Source organism: Dermacentor variabilis, chromosome 10, assembly GCF_050947875.1.
Source record: "Dermacentor variabilis isolate Ectoservices chromosome 10, ASM5094787v1, whole genome shotgun sequence".
Taxonomy (NCBI): domain Eukaryota; kingdom Metazoa; phylum Arthropoda; class Arachnida; order Ixodida; family Ixodidae; genus Dermacentor; species Dermacentor variabilis.
The window spans coordinates 13,541,171-13,557,559 of record NC_134577.1 but is presented as its reverse complement, the minus strand read 5'-3'; the positions used below and the strand labels follow the sequence as shown (position 1 = coordinate 13,557,559).

At 49.4% G+C, this 16,389-nt stretch overlaps 1 protein-coding gene across 5 annotated transcripts in view; it reads left to right on the top strand.

Moving 5' to 3' along the window:
• The window catches only part of LOC142559951 (uncharacterized), a 205,669-nt gene that overhangs the window by 145,953 nt on the left and 43,327 nt on the right, over positions 1–16,389 (top strand). For 4 of the 5 annotated variants that reach the window (XM_075671655.1, XM_075671653.1, XM_075671654.1 and 1 more), the window contains exon 2: positions 6,546–6,657. The exons of the other annotated variant lie outside the window; for it this stretch is intronic. The gene's annotated coding sequence lies outside the window, so the exon portion shown is untranslated. The remainder of the gene's footprint in view (positions 1–6,545; positions 6,658–16,389) is intronic. 5 annotated transcript variants of the gene reach the window in all.

Here is a 16,389-nt window from a genome sequence, read left to right as displayed (position 1 = left end):
CTGCGACAGACACAAGCGGCCCGGTGAAACCAATATTACTATACGCGAGAGTGAGACCATAAACCACGATTGTAAAAGAAAAAAAAGATACTGGCTCTCCCGTAATCGAGAGTTGATGTAGGCATGAAATGGCTACCGGCAAAGCAGATTGGCTGGAGTAGTTACGATGATTACTCACGACCATCTTGCAACCATCCGCGCCGCGCCGGACGCTGCCGGCCTGGTGACGCGGCGTGGCGCCATCTCTCGAAGGAGGCGGCGCAAAACCTGCGCCGCAGAACTCGCGGACCGCTGGCGTTGAAAAGAGCACAGGAAACACTGTCTCAGCGCCAAAAGATGACAGTCAAGTGTATGGTGCTGTATATGCCTTTTGAACGTCACTACTAGAAGTGACAAATTAAACTTCAGCGTATTAGAGGTTACAGCTTGAGTGATATTGTGAACAAACATTAGGAATGTAATGTTTGGGGTCGGGCATGAAATAGATGGTAGCTGGCCCATGCCGTCGTCCAACTCATCCACGCTGAGGACGTTGTTGAAGGGCGAGACTTGTTCTCAACGAGAACGAGGGATATGGGATTTATTTACAGTACCTACATGAGAACGTTACAGTTCATCAGTCTAGCATGACTGAAAGAGGAATGCACACCCAGCAGCCGCGCCACAGCTGCTTATAAATACTGTGTCCTCCCTAGATCTCTAGGTGAGGGAAAACGGCCATTCAACTTTTGACCGATGGGAGCGTCCAAAGTCATCGTAGCCGACCCGCCTTTGAGGGGGAGGGTTTACACACTCACTTCCGCACAGGTTTCACTAACCACACCGAAGTGAGAGGGTTCTCGCAGACACGGTGCTGCCCCGAGCAGGTGCCTCTTTATCCCAGGGTTGACTCCGCAGACAGTGGCCGCCACGTCTGGCCATTTACTGACGACTTCTAAGCTGCGTGAGACGGCACTGTAAGATATCTTCCAGGAGCTCCGCTGCTCCAAACAGACCGTGCCGGTGACGGCGTACACACTAATAGTTGCTCGGCCGCCCGCCCCTAGACATGGCGGCGCCGTCGGGCTGGGGACTGACGTATTGTTGTCCTTTCAAAACGAGTCGCCGCCGCAGCCATGATGGCGAATCGGCGCATCGTTGTTTTCACAAAGTTAGTCATCGCAGCGGGCCAGGCACATTTCGTCCTTTCAAAGTGAGTCGTCGCAGCAGACATCGTGGTGCCTTTCCGACGGTCGCTTCCCCGAAGATCGCCAGCCCCCGCCGGTCGAACGTAACAGGAAGAAATCGGAAGCAATCTTTTTTCTTCCAGCTTGTTTGGGCAGTAACTAGCGTATGCAATGCAGTCCTGTACTAGGGGTTGGGGGGCCAGAGACCGCATTTTCTTAAGCTTTGGCTGGTTTCCCGGAGAATCTCGTTTTTCTCTCGCAACGATGCCCGGATGCTCTCGTTTTGTCCCATTCTCGTCTTGAGCGCGCGCGTAACGGCTCTGGATTTTGTGGCTCAAGGTCTCCTGAAGGTCGCCGACAACGGGAGCTAAACGCATTTCATGCATAGAAGGCGCATTCGATATAGTGCAGCACTACGTTCGCACGTAATGCGAAATCGACGCAGCCTCTGCGGTCATCTTCGTGTGAGGCACGGAAACGAATCGTCGCTGCCGCTAGACGCCCGAGCGTTGTGCGCATACAATACGCAACGCCCATCGAGGCTAGCCCATCTACATTTCCGCGCATAAATATGCATGTAACCCCGAGCCTCCTTTTTATTATTTCGTTCGCGTGCGCCATTTCGTATTTTTCCGATGTGAACGCGGGTTTTTTGTTCCGCTGGGAACAGAGAATGCGCAGCCCTTCAGGCGCACGCGAGTGCTCGGCCGCTGCCGTCGCGAGAGGTCGACCGGCCCGAAACAACGTTCTGGTGTACGTTTTCTTCTTTATATATGCGGGTCCGTATAGCACGCGCTAATTGCCGTGCATGTGGGTCACCGCTGATTGCGCCTCGCATTTCTGTAACGCGATTAAGTGTGAAAAAAGACAAGCAAGCTGGACAACACCCAGCCCCGCTGCGGATATCAGCTTTCATTGGGACGGCGCAACCTTCACAGTGACCGCACACACAAACCGTTTCCGTTCCCGGCGATGAGCTATAGTTTACTTTCGTGCCTGGTGTTAGTGTCAGGCTAGACTTGCAGACAACCGCGTTGACACTTCTTGTCGCTTTTTGCCGCTTTAGAGAGCGTTATTTGCCAAGTAACGTTTGCAAACTTGGCCACCTCAATTAATCTTGCTGTCCGAGAAACGTAGAGAAAGCAGAACCTGTCGACTCAACTTTTTTTTTTTTTCGGCCGGGACAACATGTGCCGAGATAACTGATTGATTGATTGATTGATTGTCCCAAAGTAACGCAGCGCGTCTATGAAAGACGTGCTATAGCGGAGGGCTTCAGAGCAGTATCGAACATATTTGACCATCTGTGGATTTACTTACGGGCACCCGAAGCGTGGCACATGAGCGCTTCTGCGTTATGGCCCCATCGGAATGACCTCGGAAAAACAGACAGACGATCACTTCTTGCTCTCTTGGAACGCCCATGCGTGGCCGAATCCTCCGAGAACCGAGCTCGCTCAGGAAGGAACCGTTTTCCCGAAGCGGAAGCGGGGGCCACAGAGGCCCACATTCAGTTGGCAGGCCGCGAGCGACCAGCTATAGCGCGCTGGACTTCCTCAGTTCGTGCCGCGCGGCACGCCGAAATTATTACGGGTGCGCGCACGCGAAAAGCACCGGCTTTGTGGGAATTCACGCGAAGAAAGAACTTCGGGCCAGCGCCTATTTTGGTCTGTCCCTTTTTTTGTTCCCCCCACTCACTCGATGTTCTGGGTAGCGGGTGCACACGCTGACCTAGGAAGCAAGAGCACATGCGTAAGGGCGGCTAGGCATACAACGCCGTGTTGGGCCTACGGCACTCCGAGCGGATGTAATATATAGTAGGGCGAGGATGACAAGATCGTGCTGTTACCCGACACGACAAGCAGTTGTTTCTTGGTGAAATCGTCCACAGCCTCCATGGCGTTCGATACAGTGCTGCCGAGGTCCTCTTTTGTCGTCGAGAGGTTGGCGAGAATTCGTTTTGTCAGGTGTCATAATGACAAAGTTACGACAAAGTTTCGCGCATCTTGCTGAACACGCTGGCCACCGCGATCACTGCATTTATTGAAAGCACGCCATGGCAGCAAAATAAGATAACGTGTCAGCTCGGCTGCTCCTTGAATCCTTGTTCATTTAATTAAATTATCACTGCTTGTATACAGGATGTCCCAGCTAACTTTAGCCAGAGTTTAAAAAATATCCGAATGCCACGTAGCTGGACAGAACCAAGGCAACGTTTGCCGTCGCTAGGAGATACTCAAATATTTTTTTCATTACACCTAATTAGATTATTAGTCTTGATTAATTATTCAGCTTCTGAAATCTTATAATTAGATTAAAGGCGTCAATGAGAAAATTGTGAAGCGACATGAATAACTTCCGATACAGATTTCTGTTGATCGATACGTGCTACATAAAAGTGTTTTTCGGAGCGTGAAAGAAGCCCGCAAATGCACGCATTATTGCCGCTCGACTCGCCGTCGAGGCACTTAGATATTCAATATATTGATTGTAGCAGCTGCGACCCGCTGCGGTGACTCAGCAGCGATGGTGTTGCGCTGTTGAGCACGGGGTCCTGAGTTCAATTCCCGGCCCGAGGACGTCAAGCCGCACAATTTAATGTAATCGTATCCGCTGTAGTTCCCAAGGAACCCACGAAAGCTCCATTGACTTTGTTTAGTGACCGCAACAATTTCTTCAAAAAGGTCTCTGTTGTGCTGCGTTGGCTACGCCATTACACCATGAAACACATACAGCGCCTCTATACCTTTACGTGACGGCACCCACATCCGCGTTCCGTCTCAGCAGCAAGCAGGTGGTGCTCGAAACATGGGGGCCATAGTGTTCCTGTATATGCTCGCATATACAGGAACACTAGGGGGCCATGACGTGTTTCCGGTGCTTTAGGTGCGCGGAAGCATAGCCTTCGAGATTCATTTTTGTACATCTGGGGTAGCCGTCGCTCAGGTGTGTAACGTGGTAACCACTTATTGTGCTTGCAATGTAGCGGAACCTATGGGGCAGTTGGCGCTAACCCTGGTCCAGTGCTAATCGGCTGAGCCGATTCCGCAAAGGCAGTAGTTCGTGCCCCTGGTCCAGCGCTTCAGATTTGTTACTGGTTCGTATCGCAATTGGCTAGTGAATTATCATCCCATCCCTGACCGTTCTTACGAATAGAAATTTGCTTCGCGAATCCGTCCACGAACTGCTGACGCCCGTAGCAAGTTCCCCAGCGTTTTGCGGCTTTGTTGTAGCAGGGTATGTACCGTAAGTTGCGTAGCAATCGATGGAGGCTACGTGGTCTATACGCCAGCTTTGAGTCCCGGAAGGAGGCGCTTATCCCGGGCGGAGCAATTACCGTGCGCTGGCTTGTACGCCAGCCCGAACTCGACTCGCGCGTCAGAAGCACCCCGACCAACGCCGTATCCAAGCCCAGGTGCATTCATCACGGCCGGCTATGCTCTGCTACCTGCCTCTCCGCATGGATGCGCGAGCATGTTCCAGGGTTTTCAAAACGTGTACGGCGCGCGGGAACGAACGCGCGCCTCTATATATAGGCGAGAATCTTCTCCCGGCGCTGCAGTATTTGCGCACCCGTGGGCGGAGTAGGCCACGAGGCGATGTTGCGGCCTAGGAAAGGAATATCAATTGAAGCGTGAACCCATTGTACCGCGGAAGACCGTGACCACGTCACGCCAAGAGCGACTCGACGTATGGGGAGGGGGGGATCTAACACGCGGTTTCTCGGGGAGCGCATAGCACCCATACACGCTGTCCGAGCGCGTGCGTGTTTTTTGTGGCGGCGGCGTTTCACGGGTGTCTGATAATTGAGGTCGGCGCCACGGCAGCTCGCCGGTGCTATCACAATTTCTGGTGCGTGCGAGCTTGATCGTACGTTTGCGTATGCAATGTGCGCTGGTATGCATGCATGCGTGTGTGTGCGTATATATGGGCACTTTCTCTTCGTACAATTCTTAGCGGTGCTCCCCTCCTCCAAAGTTTCGTCATGTTTATTTTGTTTGGCTGATTAAGTAATTCGTCGGTTAGGCTTTGAGGTCAACCGGAGCTCCCTTATCGATCGAAAGCGAGACACCCGCAGTAACTTCACTGTTTGGCTTTAAACAGTCTTTAGATTGTTGAGCACGTTCTGCTGACACTTTTCTGTTGCGCCTGCGTATTTGTTCACGCGATGTCACAGGTAAGTAAGCACAATGCGAAGGCCTACTGCGCACTACATCCTTTTTTTTTTTTTTTTTACGTACTTGCTTCCCATCTAGTGCCGTCGTGACTCCAAAAGTCTTTGGGAAGCGCAACTGCACATTGCCAATTTGTAGTGCATTCGTCTAGCTCCGTTATAATTTGCTTTTCTCCTGGCTTGCGTTTATTCTTTTCTGTGAATACCATACGCGTGGCTGCTCCACAGCGTACGTTCTTATAAGTTTGTATTTTGCATTTCCAATATTGCCGCAGCTTCAAACGAGCAATAGCGGTATGCGTGAATGAATGCTCGATTCTATATATATATATATAATATGATTTGGCGTGGTCCACATTTGGTGCCGGCTTTTGTTACTCCATATTTCCATATGCGACTGGGCGCTTTAACGTGCCCAGGCGGCACGTGCGGTGTTGCATTACTTCAGATGGATTTCGACCGCACGTTGTTTTTTAATGCACCCGAAGTACGCTATATACGATCGTTTCTGAAGTCAGACCCGCGACCTCGCGCTTGGCAGCAGAATAACATAGCCACTGATACACGGCGGGGCATACTTGTATCTCATATGGCGAAGTTCCAGTTAAGCGTGTGGGGCTCCCAATTTCAACCAGGCTTACGCGTCATGGGTTCGAATCCAACTGCGGTTTCCTTTATTCTGCCCCGGGGTTCCCGCAGACGGATGTTGTGGGACATCCGCAACACTTACGAATCTTCGGTGTTTTTCTGTCGCTGCTTGTTCGACATGCTTGCCGATATTGATGTGTTTGTTTAATTCCAGTGTACCTTAGTTATCTTTCATGTTTTCGCACTGCATACTCGATACGTTCCACTCGTTTTGATTGAGATGCTCTATTAATGTGTTCTCACGGCTGATTGTTAGGCAAACGAGCTATTGTGTTATATAATGTCTCTGCCGTTTGGACCAGAGCTGTGGCTCGCAGTATTTGGAAATAATAGAAAAAGATCCGACGCTTAACGCATCCGTAACGGCTGACACTGTCAAGAGAAAGCAAAAGACTACTTGACCAAAGAAAAATAACAACACAGAAGAGTGTGAAATAAGTGCGAGTCCGTGTCTAAAACCGCCGCTTTCGCTGTTCTTCACAACACGCCTTCCTCGCGCAACAAGCTGCCTGCGCTGAGTACTCACGGCCCCGTCTCGCCGTGCCTCTTTCGCGCAGGTCTCGCGCTGCCTCGCGGCCCCTGACAAACCGTGACCGCGGCGGGCTACAACACGATGCGACCTCGGTCGCCGGCGGAAGCGGCGTTTCTCCTCTGAAGACCTCCGACCAGGTGAGTCTCCCACCCCCCTGTCTGCGACCGCCTCGGCGCGCCCCTCCGGGCGTGTTCGCGTGGCGTTGCTTTTTCGTTAGGGTCAATGAAGTCTTCCTGAAGTTCTTAGTTTACATATTAAAAAAAAAAGTTGTGTTTACTACTTACATAAAATTATGGTTGTCATGACATTCACTATCTTAGTATAACTGCTGTTGGGAAACGGCAGAGTTTGCACCATTACTTACTAAACAAAGTAATCACTGTTACTAATGGGTCTCAGCTAACAGTGTCAAATGCCAAATATATAAGGAGCCAGCAAGGACAGCATAGGGGAAATTATAGTTCTGTATTGATTTAAAGAAATGACAGATAAATGGAAATGAAAGGTGGGAGAAAAATAACTGGCCGCAGGTGGAATACAGACCCACGTCTTCGCATTACGCGTGCGATGCTCTTACCAACAGTGCTACCGCGGCTCCGTTTTCCCGTCCACTTTCGGTGGTATTTATGGTTATCTACTAGAACTACTAGCACTATTTTTATCTACTATCTGATATATATATATATATATATATATATATATATATATATATATATATATATATATATATATATAATATGCTATCTCATACATCGGACCCACTCTGGCCTATAACGCAGTGTATATGCGTTATAAGATATAACTTTTGCATCCGATGTTGCTAACTGCGTTTGGAATTGTTAGCTGATGCGCATTAGTAACAGTGACTACCTTGTTTAGGCAGTTAGGTTACTAGCTCTATACCGTTACCGACTGTAGTTATACGAAAGAAGTTAATGTTGTGACAAGTAGGTAGAAATTACAACGATCTTTATTTTTAAGAGTGCCGTGTGAAATGCTTCCTTTTGAGAGTGAAGTCTTTGCATTTGTGGCAGAGCTAGGAGAGTATAGGAGGCGGGAGAGGGGTACTTGCTTACGCCCGTGCTATGCGTTTGACTGGGTACTTCTCACTTTTCTGCATGCCTACATTGGGAGCTGAAAGCTCGCAAATACTTTTTTTTTTGTTCCGGTTACGTTGTTGAACTATTAATTTGCTAGCGCAAACTAATCATAGCATTGTGGACGCATTTTTGCAATAACGTGTGCTCCTTCGGTACCGTCGACGAAGCATTTCGTCGTTGATTATTCGAATGAGAATTCGAGAGTCCTCCACAGTGTGTATGTGACGCAATTTTAAGAGAAACGGCAACGACAACATCGCGCATACAGTGCTCGTCTTTCTACAGTAACACTCCAAGTGCTAAGCGATGTTCCTGTGTTGTCATGTTTTGTCTGTAGCCGCAGCCGTCCTTAGATGTACGCACAACGAACAAACTATTGCAGTCTCCGCCTATTCCAGCCTATATATAGTGTAATACAATATCGCTGACAGTATCATCTGGGCCTTAACATCCTGCGCGGCTGGTTTTGGATCCATAACGTAAGCCGGCACAAACTTCAATCCAAGCTTGCTCAGGGTTCTGTCGCTCTAGACTTGAATCGTATTATCCAATCAAGACCATGCATGAACAACATTGTTGGTCGCAAGAGCGCACCGCCGTCGTACAAGCCACGTTACCGCATTCCCGTCGGTGCAGGCACGAACACCTCGTTATGTTTGTTTGAGCGCTAAATAATAACCGCTTAAGGCGTAATATTGCGCGTTGAATTTGATGATGGAGCCCTATCTGTCATGCAAAGTGCGACAGACGTCCTGGAATCTTCCCTCTCGTCTTCATCACCGCTACGTTGTTTCTTGCTACACGGCATTGCCGGGTTGACGACGCTGCCCGCCATGTGCGCTGTGGACGAGTGATCAGCTCAAATTACGCGGACTGTCGCTTTTGTCCGCTGCATGCGGGCCCATTATACGACGCCGTTTAGTGCACCGCGCTGTCAGAATGCGCCGGACGCAGCTTGCTTTACAGCGTCACGCTAAGCGGCTCTCTTCAACTGGTCCTCTTCGGAAGAGCCGCCGTCTTCTATTGTCCGCCGTGCATCATCAAGTTATTTGCCACGCTCGAATTTGAACAGCAGCAGCGGCAGCAAGGCTGAGGTTATGCCCCGCCGAAACACGAACGTTCAGAAGATCGTCTTGTTACTTGGTGCAGCGGTCGTTGTTGTTTTTACGTTTCACATGCAGTGTAGAGGGTTAAAGGGGCGAGGAAAACCGTGGGAACGGGCGCGCTCCGTGAGAGCATCCGATGACGATTTACTCGCTCGACGGCCGAGCTATCTTGAGCTCACTATTTTTAACGCTCAAATGCCTCGTTGCTATAGGTTTGCCAGAAGAAACTAACAAAAATGTGTAACAACTTGTGTGCACTGCTGGCGGACCGTCTGGAAGGCTGCGTGCTCGTTGCGGCCACAGTGAGGAGAGAAAAAGGGAGAGTTGAAAGAAAGGCAGTGATGTTATAGCCAGAGCAAAAAAAAAAAAAATAATTAAATCCGGTTTGATACTGTACATTGGCGGGGGGGGGGGGGGCGTAGAATAAAAGTAAATACAGAAACACACGGGTGCCTCCAATCACTGCATTTCACAGCACGATAACCGTAATAACTGCAACAGTGCTTTCGTAGCCTTTTGCTGCGACGGCTTGTGAAGTCAGTATTTTAATGTGATTTGTTCTGACAACGGCCACGGTATGTTTATGAAGCGCTTAAGCGCTGTTTTTCTATCGTAGTGTTGCGTGGTGACGCGTCGCGAACGCGAACCACCACGCACAACGGAGATGGCGCTTCAATTTTTTGTTGTCAACGTGCACATTTCCGTCTGTTCTGCATGCCTATATAGCACCGTCTTCAGCCTCTTACACAAACCTTTCTGCGCTTTCCGCCACCTCACTGTGACCTCACTAACAGAAATGTTTGGTATCTTGTACTTACTATAGACACAGTCGCGACATTATAGAGGACAGTTTTTCGTTGAGGCACCTATGATTTCAACGATTTATGCAACTGGGTGTATCCAGAACCCCCTAGACTACTCGCACAACACTATTTTTCGTCGGCAGTTTGAGGGAACTGTTGTTCAGTTTTCCTCAAAGCACAAGTCGACGAGATATTTATGTGCAGACTTGCACGACGAGCGGCATCTGAGCATTGTGCACAGAAAGAGAAGGGGGCAACTGAGTGTTGCAATGTTCTAGCGACGGTTCGGTAAGTACACTATCCTGATAAGGAGGGCAGTACTGTTAAGTACTACACCCTCCTTACGCTGACGAAACACACCACAGTTGTCCTCGATTAATGGAAGCACGGAACTGGACTGGATCGATGCTCCAATAGCGACTACAAAATAATTGCGAAGTACAATTGTAAGCTGACCATGCCTCTCACGTTCGCCTCTCCCGTTATACCATGAGTTGCATCAGTAAAGGTACTGTATGCATTAAGAATGAATGATCAGCCCGACTGAACGTAACCGTTCGCACCAGGACAGGAGACGCCGTTAACGCACGACACCTACACTTTCACGATTATCTCGGATTCTGTTCGTTTGCGCGCACCCATCGAATTAAACGACTGAAGTCGAGTAAACACACAAGGTCGTGGGTTCGATCCTGGCCTTACCGGCTGCATTCCGCTTGGTCGGAATGCAAAAACGCCCATTTACCGTGCGTCGGGTGCACGTAAAAGAGTAACTCTGAGTGCTCAAAATTAATTCGTAGTCCCTCACTACGGTGTCCTTCGTAACCCACTGTGAAGAAGTTTCGGTACATTAAACGTCTTGAAACTTTAATTGAACTTTAATCGAAACTTTACTTTGAACTCTCGTCAGCGTATGATCCTAAGTGATGTGGCGAAGGCGTACGGTCTACGTTACGCATCGCATGCATGCAAAGCGGCTAACTGTTCGTTCCAGCGATTGCCTCGTTTGCGGAAGAGGTCTCCAAGATAATGGAATAACCGAACGCAACGCAGCGTAGCGAGGCAAGTGATGTCACTAATGCGTAACGGCTGTACACGGTTTGCGTTATTATACACCTTCACGTCGGCGTCTCGCTCGCCTCTGTATTTAGCGCGTGCGTTCAGTATGGTCACGTTATGTCTGCATCGTCTCGCGCGGCTTGATCCGCGAAGCGAAGAACAAAAAGGCCGCGTTCAGGCAAGGAGGCGTCAGGGCCACGCCGCTTACCAACCGTGGTAGTGGCCGCAGCGACGGCGCAGAGACGTGGGAAACGTCACGTGATTCCGCTTTCGGGGCAGCGGGCCCTGTCGAAATTCTCTGTTTGTCTCAGCGTAAATGGCACGTTTGTGTATTGTTCCTGTGAAGACTTGCGTGTGGTTTCTTGTTGTGTGTGTGCGTGCGTGCGTGCCACTGAGTGCACATACGCGTTGTTTGTGAATGTTTTCGGGCTTTTACAGCGTTATGAGCCTGTCGCGTTTAAGGAATGTGAAGGCATGACGGAGCCGCGGCCGAATGGCACGTACAATACGTCACGCGGAGGTCGGCTGCCAAGGTTTGTCAGTGGTGACGCTGGCTAACAGTAGTAGTAGAACGTAGTAGTAACAGTAGTAGAACGGGAATACCCGAGACAGTGGATGAGGAAACGGCGCCGCGGTAGCTCAGTTGGTTAGAGCATCGCATGCGTAATGCGAAGACGTACGATCGTTCCCCATCCGCGGCAAGTTGTCTTCTCATCCACATTCATTGCCGTTAATTTATCAGTTCTTTAATTCAATCAGTAAGTAGAAGTAATGTCCCCTATGTTGTCCTTGATGGCTTTGTTTGTTGGCTTCTCATGATATGATTAATAAAATTGGGCCCCTCGGTTAAACCCCCTTTTTTCTCGTTCATGGTAAAGACATAATTCACTGAGCACAGCTTCTAGGTGTAGTGTAGACCCTACCTACTGCGTGCATATGGGATGTCCCTAGGTTACGTGTATAGTCGAAACGAAAGTTTGAACGGAGACTATAAATGTTTATAGACAATATACAGCCTGCGTAGTTAAATTAATTTTCGCGAATATTAGCCGGCCGCGCTCCGGTCCGGTGCAGTCCGGTTTAGTTTTGAACGTACGCAGACCCGCGAACCGAAAATACAAAACCTTGTTTCCGGAACGCTCCGCCGAGTGCGATACTCGGCGGAGCGTTCCGGTCTACACTGCACCTAGAAGCTGTGCTCAGGGAATTACCACTGCTACTAAGTGCGTGCTCACATGCTCAATATACTGTACGGAAACTAGCAAACCAAATAATTTTAAGGGGACCATTGCTCGCGGCGCACAGTCTGTCATGTATTGTTTTGCAAAGCCAGACGCGTCGGCTGTATTCTTCGTGAACCTTTTATTTTCTTTTTACTTCTGGCGAAATGGTCTATGCCTGCAGTTCGATAAATGTATGAATTCCGAACAAATTCTTTTTTATTTCTTTTTGCCAAATGAAAACATAAAATTAAGCTTTGCTGTAACGTATGCCAAAGCTGCAACTCGGCTGAGAAGAACCCGGTAGTGCGTAAATACGCAAAAATTTTGATCACCTCAGGAGTTGTCAGGCGTTGTAGCGTGCACTTATATATCTGACTGCATGGTCGTTGGCGGTATAGTTCCCTTTATTTATAATTATAAGTTAGCTTAGCTTTCAGCTGTAACCTGTGCGTTAGTCGACAACTTAGTCGCTCTCGTCCCTGTTCGTTTGCACCATCCTTCCTTTAGTAGTGTTTTTCTCTAAGCGATTCTTGGTCTGAACCTTTACGCTTGCTAGGTAATTTCGCGTCGCGTTAAACAATGCGTCCTCGCATACGACTGCAATCGCAACTCAGCGGCCTCTTGGGCCAGGAATCGGAGCCAGGGTACGCATTCTCGGAAGGTCATTTTCGGAGGTGCATCACTTTCAGTGCGCGCTGATTGGATGGTTGAGAAAGGACCGAGTGAGCCGATTGGCATGGTTGGGCAAAAACTGCTCGAATCATCTGACGTGTCGCGTACTATACGTCATGCAAGACAAAAAAACAAAAAAGGGATAGCATCGCCGAAAGCAAGGCTCCGAGAATACGTCCCCGGGACCCTGTGGTCAGCCACTACGCCGCCGCGCGCGGCGGTTGTGTGGGAAAGGTCGACGCGTGTATGTTCGTATATGTTCAGCCATAAAAGCGAACCCAAATTATAACTCGCTTTGCGTTTGTCTTCTCCACCGGATCGGCAACCGTTTAACGCGTCTCGCGCGCGCCTACACATTTGCATCCGTGTCGGCTGCGTTGCCTCGGCGCCCAAGTGCTACAGCTCACGAACTCATGGCTTTTGGCCAGCGTTCCTTGTCGGCGCGGTCGAACACTCACGCTGAGCTGCGAAACCCTGAATAACTTTTCTTCCTTTCTCATTCCGTGACTGAAACCTTTTGCGAGACAGAGAGAGGGACATAGAGAGTGTGTGTGAAAAGACCTTTCTCTTGTATTCGTAAGGACGTTCGTGTAGATTACGAGCGAGAGCTCGCGAAGAACGATATCGAGCTAGATAAACTCTCTCACCGTATACGGGGGTGAAGGAAGGACGCGTTTATCCTACATACATGTCTGTGCGTCTTCTAAGTTTCGTTCTGCGATACTTGTTCTCGGCGCACCATTTGTTGGCTGCCGCATAGCAGGCAAGTGACGGTGGTGGGCGCGATGTCCCTTCTAGGCGTCGTAATAATAACAACAACAGCAACAACAACAACAACAACAATAATAATAATATTAATAATAATAATAACCTGTATTAATATTATATTTATTATTATTATTGAAATTGTCATCCTCCCGACAGTGGCACGAAGCCGCAAAGGAAACCCAAACGAATTTCTCGGAAAGAGAGCTTCGCAGTTAAAGAAAAAATTCTTCCTGTTCCAGCGATCAAACCCGGAACCAACGCTTTGCCGGGGCGGTCGCTCTACTATCTGAGTTTAACCAGGAGTCTAGCAGATCGCAGAGCGAGTTGGAATTAATCGGCGACTCGAATCGACACAGAATGTGAGAAAACAATTCGCCGGAAGCCCCCAAAGGCGAAGAAAGGTTCACGAAAGGGAAAAAAAATTATTGAAATTAGATTTCGGGCCTTTCATTAATCTAATTATCAGGGACGCTGTAGTGGGTAGACTCTGGATTAATTCCGTCCTTCTGGGCTTCTTTAATTAACGTGCGCCTAATAGACGGCGCTCCAGTGTACTTGCTTTCGCCCTCATTGAAGTGCGGCTACTGCTGCCTCGTATCGAACCCGCGACCTTGCGCTTAACTTGCAACACTATAGTCATTATCCCGCCATAACTGATAGGAAAATTGCCGTCCAGCTGCGGACCGTTAACTAGGTTTTGGCTATTGCCGAAAGTCAAGGGCTTACTGCCACCTCACGCCTCCTGGGAAAAGAAATAACCCAGTGATTTAAAGAACTCTAACATCCAACGAAAATAAAGTTTTTCCTCCTGCCCCTCAACTTGACTGTAGCGCGAAGGTGTATACAATAATGCAAACGAAATGCGTGCGTATTTCCTTTGTATAGCCTGAGCTATGCACATAGTGGTGGGCGACAATATTCCCTTCCTGTCGCCCCTTTGAGACGCAATATCATCGCTCATTAGCGTAATGAAGGCGGGCGTTACTTCGTAGGCTGCATCTAACCTCGCCACCAGGCGTAATAGCTTCGACGCTGCTGCGGATGTGAGGGCCACGCGTGCTAGGTCATCGTCACGGAAACCAGAGGGAATGCGCCGGACTCTCAACGGCCTCACGATTTTTTTCCCCCTCCGCCCTTGGTTGCTGGACGCGGACGACTACGCATATATGGTTGAGAAAACAAACAGTTTCGCGGGCTTCTCGTAGTGCCGCGTGTACATAACGCCCGGAGGGCTTCCTGAATTCCACGGATCTTTCTTCTTTTTTTTTTTTCTATCTCTGTCTGTCTTATTTTTGTCGGGAGGAGTAGCGCGTTTCACATTTGCGCAGAGCAATCAGAATCTCGTCAGCCTTCACGCTACGTTGGAAACGCCGCCGGGTTACACTGAAAAAAAAAAGAAAAAGAAAGAAAAAGAAGAATCTACACAAATTCCGGCGTGTTTGTGTATCTCGCGTCGACGCCTGCTCATCAGTGCACCTTCATCTGCGAAGGCGACGACCACAGTCGCAGGCGGCGGGAATGGCCATACATGTGTGTACGACCTCGCGGGCGTGCTTGTTAGGTTAGGTTAGGTTAGGTTACTGCGCGTGGCTTCCGGTCATTGGCATATCGCGTCTACCGTGTTGAAAAAAAAAAGAAAAAAGAAGGCGTTACACGCTTGTTGGTACGAGTGTGAACATGGACGGCTAAGGAAGGGCGCACGTTTAGATTATAATCAAACGTGCATGTAAGCACATTCGTCTTGTAGAACTGTCGTGGCGCACCAACGTGGGGTACCCAACATAGTGTATATAGCACCTCCGCGCGGCCTCTTTCGTCGTTTTATTGGCTTCCACAGAGCAGACACGTGATATGCGGCAGACGTTGATTATTCATTTTTTCTCGTGAGTGTGTCTTCTTCACGAGTTTAGGTCATATAGCGGGATTTATTATGCTTCAGGCGGCGTTTATATGTACCCACGAAATAATAAGTGGAAGCAGTCTGACGTTCTCTGTAGAGTCATCTTACCTTGCTTCGCTGCCATGTGGAGGCGTCCGTTGCTTGCGTCATCATTTTGTCATAACAGAAGTTCGAAGGTCACGTAGTTCGCTATAGAGTGCGTACTGGAATGCTGTAGCATCGACACAGGTCTCCTGAAGTTCCCGTCGATCGTCGTCTTCGTTCGTCGTTTTCATTGCCGTGCGGTCTACTACATCGATGTTTTTTAGCGGCACCTATGACTGGGTTTTCTTATATTGTTTCGTGAAACGCAGAACATCGTCGATGGTGGAAGATTCCCATTGCGACAAGGGCTTCAGAACAGCACTGTTAAAGTCAACGAGCCGCAAATATTTCGCGCCAACTAATCGTCGAAGGCCCTGTAACTACGCTCACGATGATTGACTCTCGGGTCGCAAAGCTATAGGCTCTGAGCAGGTATTCCTTGTTGCGGACACCTTTTCCTTTCGATAGGATACTATCGAACACCGTCTGTGCTATACTGCCCGTCCATAAGAGAAAGGAGTTCAACCTCCACATAGTTTTAGACCAGCGTGTAGAGAGCCATTTCTCGCTAGACTAGATCTTGGGACCATGGCCTCGCATATCACAGCTTCGGAAGGTCATGAAAGCGCTGCTGCGATTTCCGAGGGCTAGCGGACTGAGCTACCGTCAGCGATACCGAGCAGAGTAATTTCACTATACGTCGGTGACATCAACACTGGAGTTTCCCTTCATCCCTTAATCATTTCCTCCGCTTTCCCCAGCGCAGGGTACCCAACCGCATTCAGTCCTGGCTGATCTCTCTGCCTTTTATTTAACCCTACTCTTTCTGGGATACCTTAATGTCCAGGGAATCAATCCTCTGTACACGCGTGCTTTCTTGCACTCCGCCCGCACGGAAATTCGGAAGCTGGGTCCACGAATTGAACCTGCGACCTCGTACCACCAACGCTTGGTCGAAGCAGTGCACCGCGCGCGTGTTTGCATACGTCGCCGGAGGACATAACTGCTCTCGCGCCGGCCACGTGTCCGACCAGTTACCGCCGAACGCCGTGTGTACTGCTGGCTCGACCGACTGACCGACGTGTTGCTGCTGCTGCTGGCCGACACCAGAGCGGAAGAGTTCGTCGTTGAGGTCGCAGCCATTTGGCCGAAGC